Source organism: Rissa tridactyla, chromosome 6, assembly GCF_028500815.1.
Source record: "Rissa tridactyla isolate bRisTri1 chromosome 6, bRisTri1.patW.cur.20221130, whole genome shotgun sequence".
NCBI lineage: Eukaryota > Metazoa > Chordata > Aves > Charadriiformes > Laridae > Rissa > Rissa tridactyla.
This window is the reverse complement of record NC_071471.1, coordinates 12,334,416-12,346,588: the sequence shown is the minus strand read 5'-3', so window position 1 is coordinate 12,346,588 and position 12,173 is coordinate 12,334,416.

The following is a 12,173-nucleotide window of genomic DNA, read 5'->3' as shown; positions in this document are numbered from 1 at the left end:
CGGCCGCCGCGATCCGCGCCGCAATGTCAATAGCGACCGTTAGCTCCAACCGTCACTGCGGAGCCATCGCCGCTGCCGTCTGGCGCCCGGCACTGCGCATGCGCGGCCGGGACGCTTCCCTCCCCGCAGCGGGGGCCCATCCCGCGGGGCGGGGGGAGGGGGGGAGCGCGGGGGGAGCGCAGCGCCCTCTAGCGGGGTCCGCGCGCGCCGCCGTGGGGCTGCCCTGCCGCCCTCGCCCTGAGGGAGAGGGGAGCGCGCGCGCCGCAACAGTCGCCGCCAACGGTCGCCCTCGCCTCAGGGCGGTCGCCACGCCGGCCTCGCGGAGGGCGGGCCGCCGCCGCTCCCTCGCCAGGCGGGCGGGGACGGCCGCCCCGTGCCCGGGGGCGTTTGGGCTTCCCCCGCGCTCCAGGCCGCCACCTCACGGGCGGCCGTGGCCTCTAGAGCGGCTGGGCGCGGACGCTGCTCGGTGCTCCCGTCATGGCGAGCGTCTCCGCTCTCGCCTCTCGGGCTGAGGAGTCGGACCCCGCCTCTGCCTCAAGCCATCCTGGAACCTGCAGCCAGGCCTGTCAAAATACCTCAGTCTGGGCGTGAGGCTCCGGGGTACCAACTGCCCCCCCCAGCGTGGAGCAAATCCAGTGTCTATGCCTTCGAAGTGAGAGAGCTGCAGGGCCTGTGAGGTTCTCAGAAGATGTAGCACAGGAGCAGACGTGGTTTGGGTGCCTCTGTGACCACCAGCTGCCCACACCAATGTATAGACGAAGTTTGTCACAAATGGTCGTGCTGCCCATACCCAGCGCTCTGGAGACCCCAATGTTTTGACACAGCAGTGGAGCCACAGGCTTGGGGCAGGTACGACCAAGACATGAGCATGGGGGATTTTTTGCCTTCTCCAGGTTTTAGATCACTGGGGACATATGGAGGGAACTTCTGGTATTTCCACTGTAAGCATCGCTGCAGCCATTCACCACACCTCTGGATCCTGTGTTGCAACACTGCCAGTGCCATCAAGGCAGCCCTCTCCCTGCTTCTCTGTTTGGCCTTTTGGGGAACTGTCTGATAGAACCTCTTCTTTTTCCCACTTGTCCCTCTCAGTGTTCACCTAGAGTTGCCCATGTTAAATTAATCAAAGAGTTTTACCTGTATCTTTTGTTCCTTGTTCTCTTCATGAACCTCCCCAGCTTTCCAGCCCAACTCAAAACAAGTGTGCATACAAAATATAGGAATTTGGGTCTTGCCTCCAAATACACATTTAGCACTTCTGGTCCTCATCGAGCTGTACAGCTCCTTCCCTACCTGACAGTTTTCACTCACCACCCCACATACAGCCCCTTTGCGCTCACTCAGTGCATCTCCCAGATTACCATGCATACTACAACACTGCCATCTCCTTTTTGACCCCCCCCAGCAAACACTCAGTGTGCCATCTCTGGACCATAACTCCTTGCAGATGTTCAGTCCCTAACCTGACTTCATTTTATGGCACACCATCTTCATTCTCACTCTCAGCCTACATGTATATTGCCTGTAAAATGCCCAGTTCCTTCTTCAACTTACTGCCAACCTGTAAAATGCCAAATTCCTTCTTCCAGTTACTGCCAAACACCTCATGTGCTGAACCAAGCCAACAAACTGAAGTAACACTCAAGCAATTTCCCACCAAGTACACATTCTCATATACACCTCCCTGTATCACATCCTCTGCCAAACTCCAAACACAGTGTCCTGAGCACGCTCATCTCAACCCCTCCCAACTATATCTCACACTGCTCTGGCTGTTATGCAAGGAACTAACGTGACACCTGCCATCCAAAGACTTTTACTAGCTTTGACTAATTTCTGGGATATACTCCTTCGGGTTATTGTGCACGAGCTGGATTCAGCAGTTGCCATCAGTAGTGTTCCAAACCTCAATATCCCCACCCACAACATTAACCTGTGCTATTCTTACGTTCCCTGATAGAGCTAAATAAGTAGGTTTGGATTCCATCTAAGAATAACTGCAATCCTATCAGGACAGATAATATAAACTCCCTAGAACTGCAAGTAAATCTTATTCTTGAAAATTATGGTAATAATTGAATATGAAATTGCAAGACTAGCAAGACTCAAGGTCATACCCTTTTGACCAGAGGAAGCCCATAGTGCTTCTATTGCTGAAGCTGATCTGCCGAATTTGACTTTTCTTCTAGTCAGACTCTTAAACTGACTGCTAGTAGTGCAGTCCAAGAAGCGGATATAATTTTTCCTACCTCTGTTAATTGTTTCTTCTAGTCTATCAGCATCGCTATTCTGGAGAATGAGTCTCACTATCCAAACAGACTGGGTTAGGTCCTCAGCTGTTTGTGATCACTAGTTCAAATAGAGTGGTAAGACTAAATATTAGGGTTTGGAGTGCACCAAGAGGCTCTGCAGCCTCTTTCCCCTGCCATCAGGGCTTTGGCTGCCTGCCTGCGCATCAGGCCAGCTCTGATATGGCGCAGCTGTGTGGCCTTGGGTCAGGCTGCTGAGAAATATCCAAGCTGTGAGAATTTTCATCTGGGCCCTCTCTGCTGTGCCTTAGGAGCTGCCTTTAAGCATAAGACCTTCCCCTTTCCTGAACTATGCTGTGTCTGGCCTGCTGACTTCCTGCTTTGACCTTGGACTTGCCTTGCTGGTGTGGATGTCTGGCAATGACTGTGCTCACCCTTGTTACTGTTGCTGGACCTGCTCTGCTCTTCTTGTTCAGGTACTGTGGGACCGTGTTTCTTGTCAGTGACAAATACTGCGCCTGGCTCACCTTCCCCTGTGCAGTAGCCACTTTTGTGGCTCCCTTATACTAAAAGCCTTGTGGCACTAGTGTTTTCACTGCTTGTCTACCTCTCCATCCAGTGGTATGTGCTTAATGTTGAACAAGCCCTGAAACACTCAATGAACTATTTCCTATGCCAGTGGAAGTTACTTTCAGTAGCTATCCCCTCTCTGCTGGAAAAGCAGCAGAAAGAAGGGCTAATGTGTGATTCCTCTCACGTGTCCAAGTACTGTGGTTTTACTTCTACTTCCATGCTGTGTTTTTCACTTCCCTGAACCCAGGTCTCTTAAAATGGCCTGCCTTGTGTAGGAAGCAAAGACTCTACTCCAAATTGGTGAAGAAAAGCTAGTATTTTCAGAGATCTAGAAGGGGAAGAAGAGAGTACAAAGGAGAATACATGGGACATTTATTTAGAAAACTTGCTGTGAGTAGCATTTAAAAAAAAAAGGGGGGGGGGAGCAAAAAGCTTTTTATGTGTCTTCCTCGTACCTGAAAACCAGTTAAACATTTCAAACCTGGTGCTGTTTCAACATACTAAATTCCTTGGTGTTGGACAGCAAACAAGTGCCCTCTCCACTCTGGAGGTTACAGGCTGCTTGTAAGTTAACTCTGCAGCTACAGTCTTTTGGTTTGCATCGCTTTATCTTTTCAGTGGAAAATGAATCTGACTAAGGGTAGAATGGGGATGTTATTTCACTTTCCAGTTTCTATCGACAATCTGCCCATGGCTGCATTTGGGGAGCGCTAGATATTTCGTTTAGATTAGATTAGAATATGGCCTGTGAACTCTGCCAACCACAAATACCTGCACTAACGTCCTAAGTCCTTGGGTGGTAGTTTTAAGTTTTTGATTCTTTACTACAGCACTTGGACTGAATAACCATTTAGATATCAATGGATGGTTCTTTGTAAATGTATTGCATAGAACATGAGGTGATGAAGGAGCTGCCTGTGTCATGAGATCCTTCTGTTGTGGGACTGGTGCATCTTAAAGTGTCTGATTCCTACAGTGCTGCATCTTTAAGGGAAAGTTATCAACTGAGAAGAAAAAAAAATACAGGTTGCCACATATACTGCTTCTGAAACCTTGGCTATGAAGAAACTGGTGGGGTTTTGTTGTTGTTTTGTTATGGGGTTTGTTTGGTTTTTTTCCCCTCAGACAAATAGAAGAAAAACACAAATGGCAAACTTGCTTTTAATTACTTGCTTGTTTGACTTGACATATGTTTCCCTCTGTGTCATTACATTTTGAATATCATGAAAAGACAGGCAGGATAAAACTGCAGCAGGCATAACAGTTCTAGCATAGTCAGGGGTGCTTGTGTTTTCTGGGCTGTTGTAATTAATGAATTAACAAAACAAATCAAGCACTAATAAATCTAAAATCACAGTAACTACAGAAGAAAGGAACAACAAACCTCACAGCTTCTAAGAATGACAAAGACTGATTTTTGCCAAAAAGGAATCAGAAAGAACTGAAGGTTGTTAGCATTACTCTGCAAAGCCTGTGGGCCTTTCTGTTAAGTGATCCATGGCTACCTGCTCACCCTTGTTACCATCCCAACGAGCCACAGCTGCAGGGACCTCTCCTGCAATATAAGCCACATCAATTAACTTGTCTGTGCCTTTTTTATTTTTACTTCTCCCTGCATTTTGTCTCATAGGATTGTCCTTTTAGTTTCGTAACCCCCAAATGTCCAAGGGGGAAGTCCAATAGTGAAATGGCTTGAGAATCCTGGTAAAACAGAACATACTGGCACCCCCTAGTCCATTGTTTTTGCCTCATTTTATATTCATGAATGAACTGTAGACTTTCCCATTATAATAATTTCTTCACTCTGTGTTCAAAAGTGTTCTTGTATGTTATTCCAGAGTGGCCAAGTTTTCTAAAAGGTATTCCAGTTGCTTACTAATCTCCTACCAGGATCTCTCTCTGAGAATTATTATGTTTGATTTGAGAAGTCCATGCCTATAATTCGCATCTAGGGAAATCCTATTTTTACAGATTTTAGGAGTGGCTGTGATGGCCCTTTCATTCAAGTACATATTCACGTATGAAGAAGCCAATCCCCACTTTTTTATTTTGGTCTGATTTTGCAAGTATCCTTCTGGAGGGGAAAAAAGGCATCTACATTATCAAGGTTGAGACCTGGAGTAGTGCAGTACAATTTGTATCATTACTGGTGCAGAGTAATTCCCTGTTATAAACCAGAAGTTTCCTATGCTGTTGCTGAAGGTTGAAATATACAACGCTGTACAAACAGTTTTAGAATAATGTTTGTTAGGTCCACCAGTTCTTTGCAACTGTGTGGGATTTTTGTTTGGTTGTTGTGTTTTGGGTTTTGTTGGGGTTTTTTTGTTTGTTTTTTTTTTTTTTTTTTTTTAAAAACACTGTCTACTGCTTTTCAGAAACATCCAGCAAATAAACAAGAATCTATTTCTGATTTGGATTTGCAAGGACTTGAGAATGAATATTCCCCAACAATGTTAAGGTCCCTGGGATCTCAGTACAAAAACCACCCACTAAGTCACTATTGTTATGGGGTTTTGCTTATTGTTCTCTACAAGCCAGTCACCCACAACTTACTCACTTCATTTGGGTGATACGTTTAAAGGGAATTTTCATAGGCTGAATTTGTAGGATGTATTCCACAGCATTTATTATTTAGCAGAGCCTTCTCCTTTAGTTCTCCCAGCACTTCACCAATTTGGAACAGGCTAGTGGGTGTAGCTGCAATCACTTTTCTCCAGCTGTGCGAGCATGCCTGGTCTAATAATTGTTCTATTTGAATTGGCATCAAGTACGGTCATACATTTTGCATATCATATTAGATCTTTGGTAATCAAGTTCCTCCTGTTGTTACTAAATTGCGTAGGTATAAGCAGAAGTCACGGGGTTGATCTATGCAACTCTAAATTCTGTCAGATGAGATCGATTCCTCCTTTTTTCCAGAACTAGATCTCAGAGCTTTTACCAGATGCTAGACGTGTTCTGTGTTGATCTACTTTATATTTACAAAAGTACCCTTTTCAGTTACATTTGTATTTACATGAACTGTGTGAGTAGAATTTCTATTGCGGCTAATGTAAAAAAATTTGTTTACCTTACCTTTCAAAAGTGTCACAAAACAGATTCCCAACGTGCACGTTAAAAGCGGAAGGGTATTGATAGAGCTCACAGCAGTCCATGTCCTTACTGAAGCTGTTTCTTTTTTTTCTGGTGTTGTCAAAAAAAAGAACCCCCATTGCCAAAGAACAATAAATCCAAAATCAACTGTTGCTTGTTTACTCTGGGGGTCCTTCTTGTTTTCTGTGCGTGCCAGGAAAACTTCTGGTCCTCTATCAATTCAGATATAGTACCACTTTACTCCTGTTCTAGCTCTTACATGTGCTAGCCAGCTCATGATGATGACTCTTTCCAAATCACATCACAAGAGCTCAAAATTAATTTGAACATCTTATTAAATTGTAATGATTTGGGAGAGGGGGATGTGAGCAAATTCTGCATTTGCATGAGAGCTGGCCATTGAATTTTGCCTCCAGGAGCATTGTTCCCTTCCTCTTTGGGCATCTTCCCAACTGAGCTGTGAGGCTGAGAAGTACTACAAAAGTTCATGCAGGGAGCCCCTCTTTCAAAAAATAGATTGTTTTTTAGCTTGGTAGTTTGTAGTATTGTTGTTATTACTTCAGCAGGGATATTCTGACCTTTCTCCTTTGGGTCTTAGTTGTAAGTGGGATAGAAAATATGCTGGAAAACACTGGTCTGTCTCGTTTCCTTGACTGCCTCATTCCCCATGCAGGCAAGTAAGTATTGCTGTGACTTCCTAAAGGTGACTTCTTAGATCCATATGGCCTCCGTGGAGCTTTTCTTTGACCAAAGCATTTCCACTGTTCTGTAATGAAAAATCTTCTGCCTGATTGCAGGTAGATTGTTAATCCCCTTGCTGCTTTTTCTTGTTTTGAAGCTGGAAGATGACAACTGCCTTTTTCCATAGATACTTTGTAGTTACTCCCGGGACAAACACTTTATCTTCACTCAGAGATCTTCTGACAGGCTTTTTTGAAAAACCAGTACAGATTATTTCACTATATCAGACAAAGAATATAAAGTTCATTGTTGTGTTTTTTTTTTTTTTAAACAGTGTACTACCAGTGTTTGACAGTTGATTATAATATGCAATTCAGAGAATATCTTACCAAGACAATCTCATGTTGCACAGCATGTCTGACATGATCACAGCAGTCCCTTCTGGTTTTCGTACCTATGAATCCAGTTTTGGCTTTATCTTGTCTGAGGTCGTCTTATTTTTGTGGGTCCGCAGCTCACCTCTAGTGCGAGCTGGGAGCTGGTTCAGCACCTGGCCTTCCAGGAGTGCAGGAGTTTTGTCACAACAGGACTTTTCACTTCAGTTCGGTTTAGAACAGCACAAAGCAAGTAGAGGTGATCTGGGATTAGCGCTAAATATTCAAGCTGATTCTGAGCCAAACTGCTAATGTAGAAATACTGGTTCAGCTCTGCATGTATTCCAGTTTAATTTGGATTTAGTGAGAATGCTGCTGTACATACTTTTCTGAGAACAAGAATCTACCTCTCATACACTTGAGTCACCCCTCTGACTTAACAAATCAACTGACATTGATGACCTTGGACTGTTTCTTACAGGAATACAAAATGATGGTGGAATTGGTTTTGATTGACTACTTGTGTTTACCAAAAATATACACAAATTACTATTTGACTGAACATGGAAAAACTGAATAGCAGGAGACTGTTTTCTCATGGTTTAAAGTCCTCTTGTAACTGGATTTGGCCTCAAAATCCTTTCCCCTCTTTCACTGAATTGCATTGCAGGGGCTTTCTTGAGAAACTGCCTGGAGAATTTTTGCTTTCTGTTTCATCTCTGCGACAATATTTAACATAACAATTCTAACAATATTGGACTGTAAGAATGACTGCATCAGAACTACGTCCAGTAACCCGCTTCTAAAAGCAGGCAATGACAAATATGTGGGGAACACTAATAATATTGTCAGCATATATTGTTATTTTCCTAACGTAGTCTCCCAGCAACTGGTGTCTTGGGGACCTCCAAAGACAGCAGTGACACCTTTGCAGTTTATAATCTTAGATTTCTCCTCCATTGATTTGTCCAGGTGCTTCCCAAACCCTTTTGGCACACAGGGTACCCTATGGTAAGTAGGTTCCTAGTTCAGCTGTGTGGAGATGTACCTCTTTGTTTGTAACAGACAAATCTGCCTCTTCCAGCTGAAGCCTGTAATGCTTGTGTTGGGACAGCTGGAGAATGGTCAATTCCTGGCTGCCCCTTTCATGACACTTGTGATTTTGCAGGTGTCTGTCATTCTACCTCAGCTGTCCCTTTTCCAGGCTGAGGACTATTCATTTACTTCTTTTATAGAATTCACTTCACACACTCAATCAATTCTGTTCTCTCACTCTCTTTCTGGGTGTATATATATGTATATACATACACTAGAGAACATACAAAATCATATATGCGTATCTTATTTTCAAGAGTGGGGCACAAAGTGCGATGGAAGACCAGTACTGCACGCAGTATTAGAGATGCAGATTTACCAGAGAGGTATTCTGTGGCATAATGTGTTTTATGTTTTGTTCTCTTTTGCAGTCATTACTAATATTCAGTTTGCTTTTTGACTGCTATTGAAAATTGAGCTGATGTTTTTGCAGAGGTAGTATGAACTTATTCCTTCTGGTAACAGACAGTTCAAGGGTCCGACATGTATGTATTCTTGGGATTGGTTTTTCCCAGGGCATCACTTGACATCTACTTGAATTTCATATCTCTCTGAGCTCTGTGAGGTCCTCTGGTGATTCTTCAGTCAAGCATCATAACTGTTATTAACCAAAACATTTGGTCTTGGCAGGAAATTGCACCTTACTAAGTCCCTTTTCCAGATCTTTCACAGCTGTGATGAACAGAATAGTTCCCAACTCAAGGAGCAGAAGATGTCCCAGCTCAAGAGTCCCATGAGACTTGCTGGTAAAATTGTTTCACTGCGAAAATTTACTTTTTACTCTTTATTTCCTAAACAACTGTTTATTCATGACAGGACCTTCCTTTTCATCCAATGACAATTTAGTTTCAAGAACTTCTAATAAGAGACATTCTCAAAAGCCTCTGGAAATCCTAGTAATGGTATGAACTGAATCCCCCTTGAGTATGTTTGACTTCATTAAATAATGCCACTAGATCTGCATGGCATGAATTTCTGCACAAAACCTGTGTCAACTCCTCCCTCGTATGTCCTATTTATTTACACGTTCACTAATACTGTTTGGGTTTTTTTGTGTAGGTTTGTTTTTTTTTTTTTGCTATTTTGCTTCACAATTCATATTGGATTTACAGGTTTATAGTTTTCTTAAATCCCTTAATGCTTGCCTTAAAAATTGGCATTGCAATAGCCACCTACCATATGAGTCTTTAGCAAAAGACTTGATATTTAAGCTAGTTCATCTCTGAATTATCTTATAACACTGAGGAAAAAACAATTTGGTTCTGGAGAGTTGTTAGTATTAGTGTTAACGATTTGTTCGATAACTTAATCTCCAGCTCTTCAAGGTGAAACAGAACCTCCAATGTATCCCTTCATCAAATAACAGACAAGGTTTTTGGCACAGAAATCTTCTCAAGTTCCTTTGCACTGAATTCAGATGTAAAACAAAAAATATATTATTTTTTTCCTGCAGTGGTTGTATAGTCTCTGAGTAATCCCTTTAATCTTGATTTGTCTCATTGCCAAATTCTCTGGCATGCTTCCATTTCCTCATGCGTTTGAAAACGAATGTGCTAGTTTTCATACTTCTAGCAAGTTGTTCCTAAAAGTGTTTTTTTGGCCTCTTCACTCTGTTTTTTACATGTAACCTGCAACAGTTTCTGTTTCCCCCTATACTCCTCTACTGGGCAGAACTTCAACTATTTGAAGAATGCCTTTTTGCTTCTAGTAACCCCCATTGCCGTGCTGTTGAGGCATGCCAACCTTCTCTTCAGCATGGGGTCTTTTTGAAACCTCTCGGTTCCCAGAATACAGATTTCTAACCTTTTTCCATGTGACCAATATTCTGAATAGTGGTAATCATAATTTCTAAAGTTGCAAGAATTGCTCTTGACATTTACTTTTAATGAAGAAGCTATCATAGCCAGGCTGAATGATACTTAACCAACCTGCAGCTTACAAATAATTCCTACTGAGGGACAGTGGAAGCTTTTGCTTCAAACAGCCCCCACTGTCCGTTTCCTACGTAGGGTATTCTGTGATCAGGGAGAACCTACGCTTCCCGGTTTATGACTGAGCCCAGCTGGGGAGTGCCAAGCACCTACTGAGCTGCTGCAGAGGAGCAGCTATCTCACAGATAGGCAGGAGTGCAGCTGATGTCTTGCAGTTACTCTGGCTGGGGGCTGGAAACTTCACAAGCTGGAAGTCTCATGCTGGGTAGGGTGTGGGCCGAGGTACTCAATGCCTTCCTTGTCTTGGTCTTCCCTGCCAAGGTCTCCCCAGACCTTTGTGCCTAGAGGCAGGGTTCGAGGAGAGGGGCTACCAGTAGTGGAAGACAACTGAGTCAGCAGTTACTGGGAAAGCGTGACACATACAGCCTGGGGGACCAGACAGGATGACCCAAGTGTGCTGAGAGAGCTGGCAGGTGTCATAGCGAGGCCACTATCATCTTTGAAAGGTCATGGAGATCAGGGGAGATCCCTGATGACTGGGGAAAGGCTGGTGTGTCACCCATCTACAAGAAGAGTGGGGAGGATGATCTGGGGGACTGTAAGGCAGTCAGCCTCAGTTTGGTCTCTCAGGAAAACCATGGAGCAAGTCTTCTTGGATGCCTTTTTTTTGGGCACGTGATGGAGAAGGTGATTGGGATTAGCCAGCATAGATTAACCAAGGGTAAATCATGTGTGACCAACCTCAGTGCCCTCTAATGATGAGATGACTAGTTCTGTGGATGGAGGAAGAGCAGTGGATGTCATCTACTTTGACTTGGGCAAGGTTTTTGACAGAATCTCTTACTGTACAGTTGTATCCAGGTTGGCACATCATGAGGAGGGATAGCGTGATGGAGTGGGGCTGAAGCACTTGCCCCGGGAGGAGAGGCTGAGGGACTGGCCTTTATTGTTGTGAGTCTGGAGAAGACTTGGGGACACCCCTAATAGCTGCTTTCTGGTACTGAAGAGCCTGTCTCCTCACTAACCTCTCTGCCTTGAAGTACATAGCCAGAGGACAAGAGACCGATGTCCTGAACTGAAACAGGGCAGATGGCTACTTAATGGAAGGGGTGGGAGGGGAATTGGTTTCTCCATGAGCACTGGGACTGGGAAAGGTGTGCCAGTCTCCGTCCTTGCTGACTTTTATGATCCAATTGACAAAGCCCTGACAAACTGGTATGAATTCAGTGTTGACTCTGTCCTGAGTAGGAGGCTGGACTGGAGCCTGAGAGCCATTCCAAAATGAATTATTATATGACAGCTTGTATATGCTATGTAATCCAAGAATTTCCATTCTTGGAGATTCTTCTTCAGGCTTACCCTTGTGGTATCTACAGGGCCATGCTCATGTCCTTCATGCTTAGAGCATGGACACGGAAGGCAGTATTCACCCAGCACTACTTCAGTTCTCAGCTGACAGGTTGTCTCTTGGAGGCCAGTGTCTGAGGTGAGCCACAGGGGTACCAATTAAATTGCTGGTATATAGATGGCTGCGTTTGCAAGCCAGAGAACTGACCGGGCAGGGATGACATCAGATCTCTAGATGGCGGATACGCTGCAGCTAGGCCACTCTGTCACTCCCTTTTTATGGGGTCTTTATTTTCTTCATGCGCTGTGACAAGAGCCAGATCGCCTGTTAATGCGAGGAGGCAGGGCATCAGCGCCTGTGTATCACGGGGACAGTGTTTTCATAATAAATACTTCCTAGCAGTGGGAGGAAAGAGCGGGCAGCTCATCTTGAGAGCTGAATGCTTCTGCTGCGTACCCACTTGTGCAAGTTTTCCGAAGACAAACCCGTCTCTCCCCAAAACGGGAAACGGAGCCGGGGAAGAGCCGATGCACTTTCCCGTCGGTCTGTCAGAGCTTCCCTGCGCAAAGACAAAAGCCGTTAACGAGGAGACCCGGGGCTGCGTGCCCGGCAGCCTCCTCTCGTTGCGGGGCCCTTCGGGCAGCGCCTAGCCGGCTGCTCCCCACTCCCGGCCCTCCCGCCCGGACGGGGACGGCGTTTACCGGCACCGCCGGCCCGGCCCGACGGCCTGCCCTCCTGCGAGCGCCGGCCCCGCTCCGCCGGGCCAAGGGGGGCCGGGGCCGATCCCCGCCTCGTCCCGGGGCTCTGGGCCAGGGCCGCGCGCAGGCGC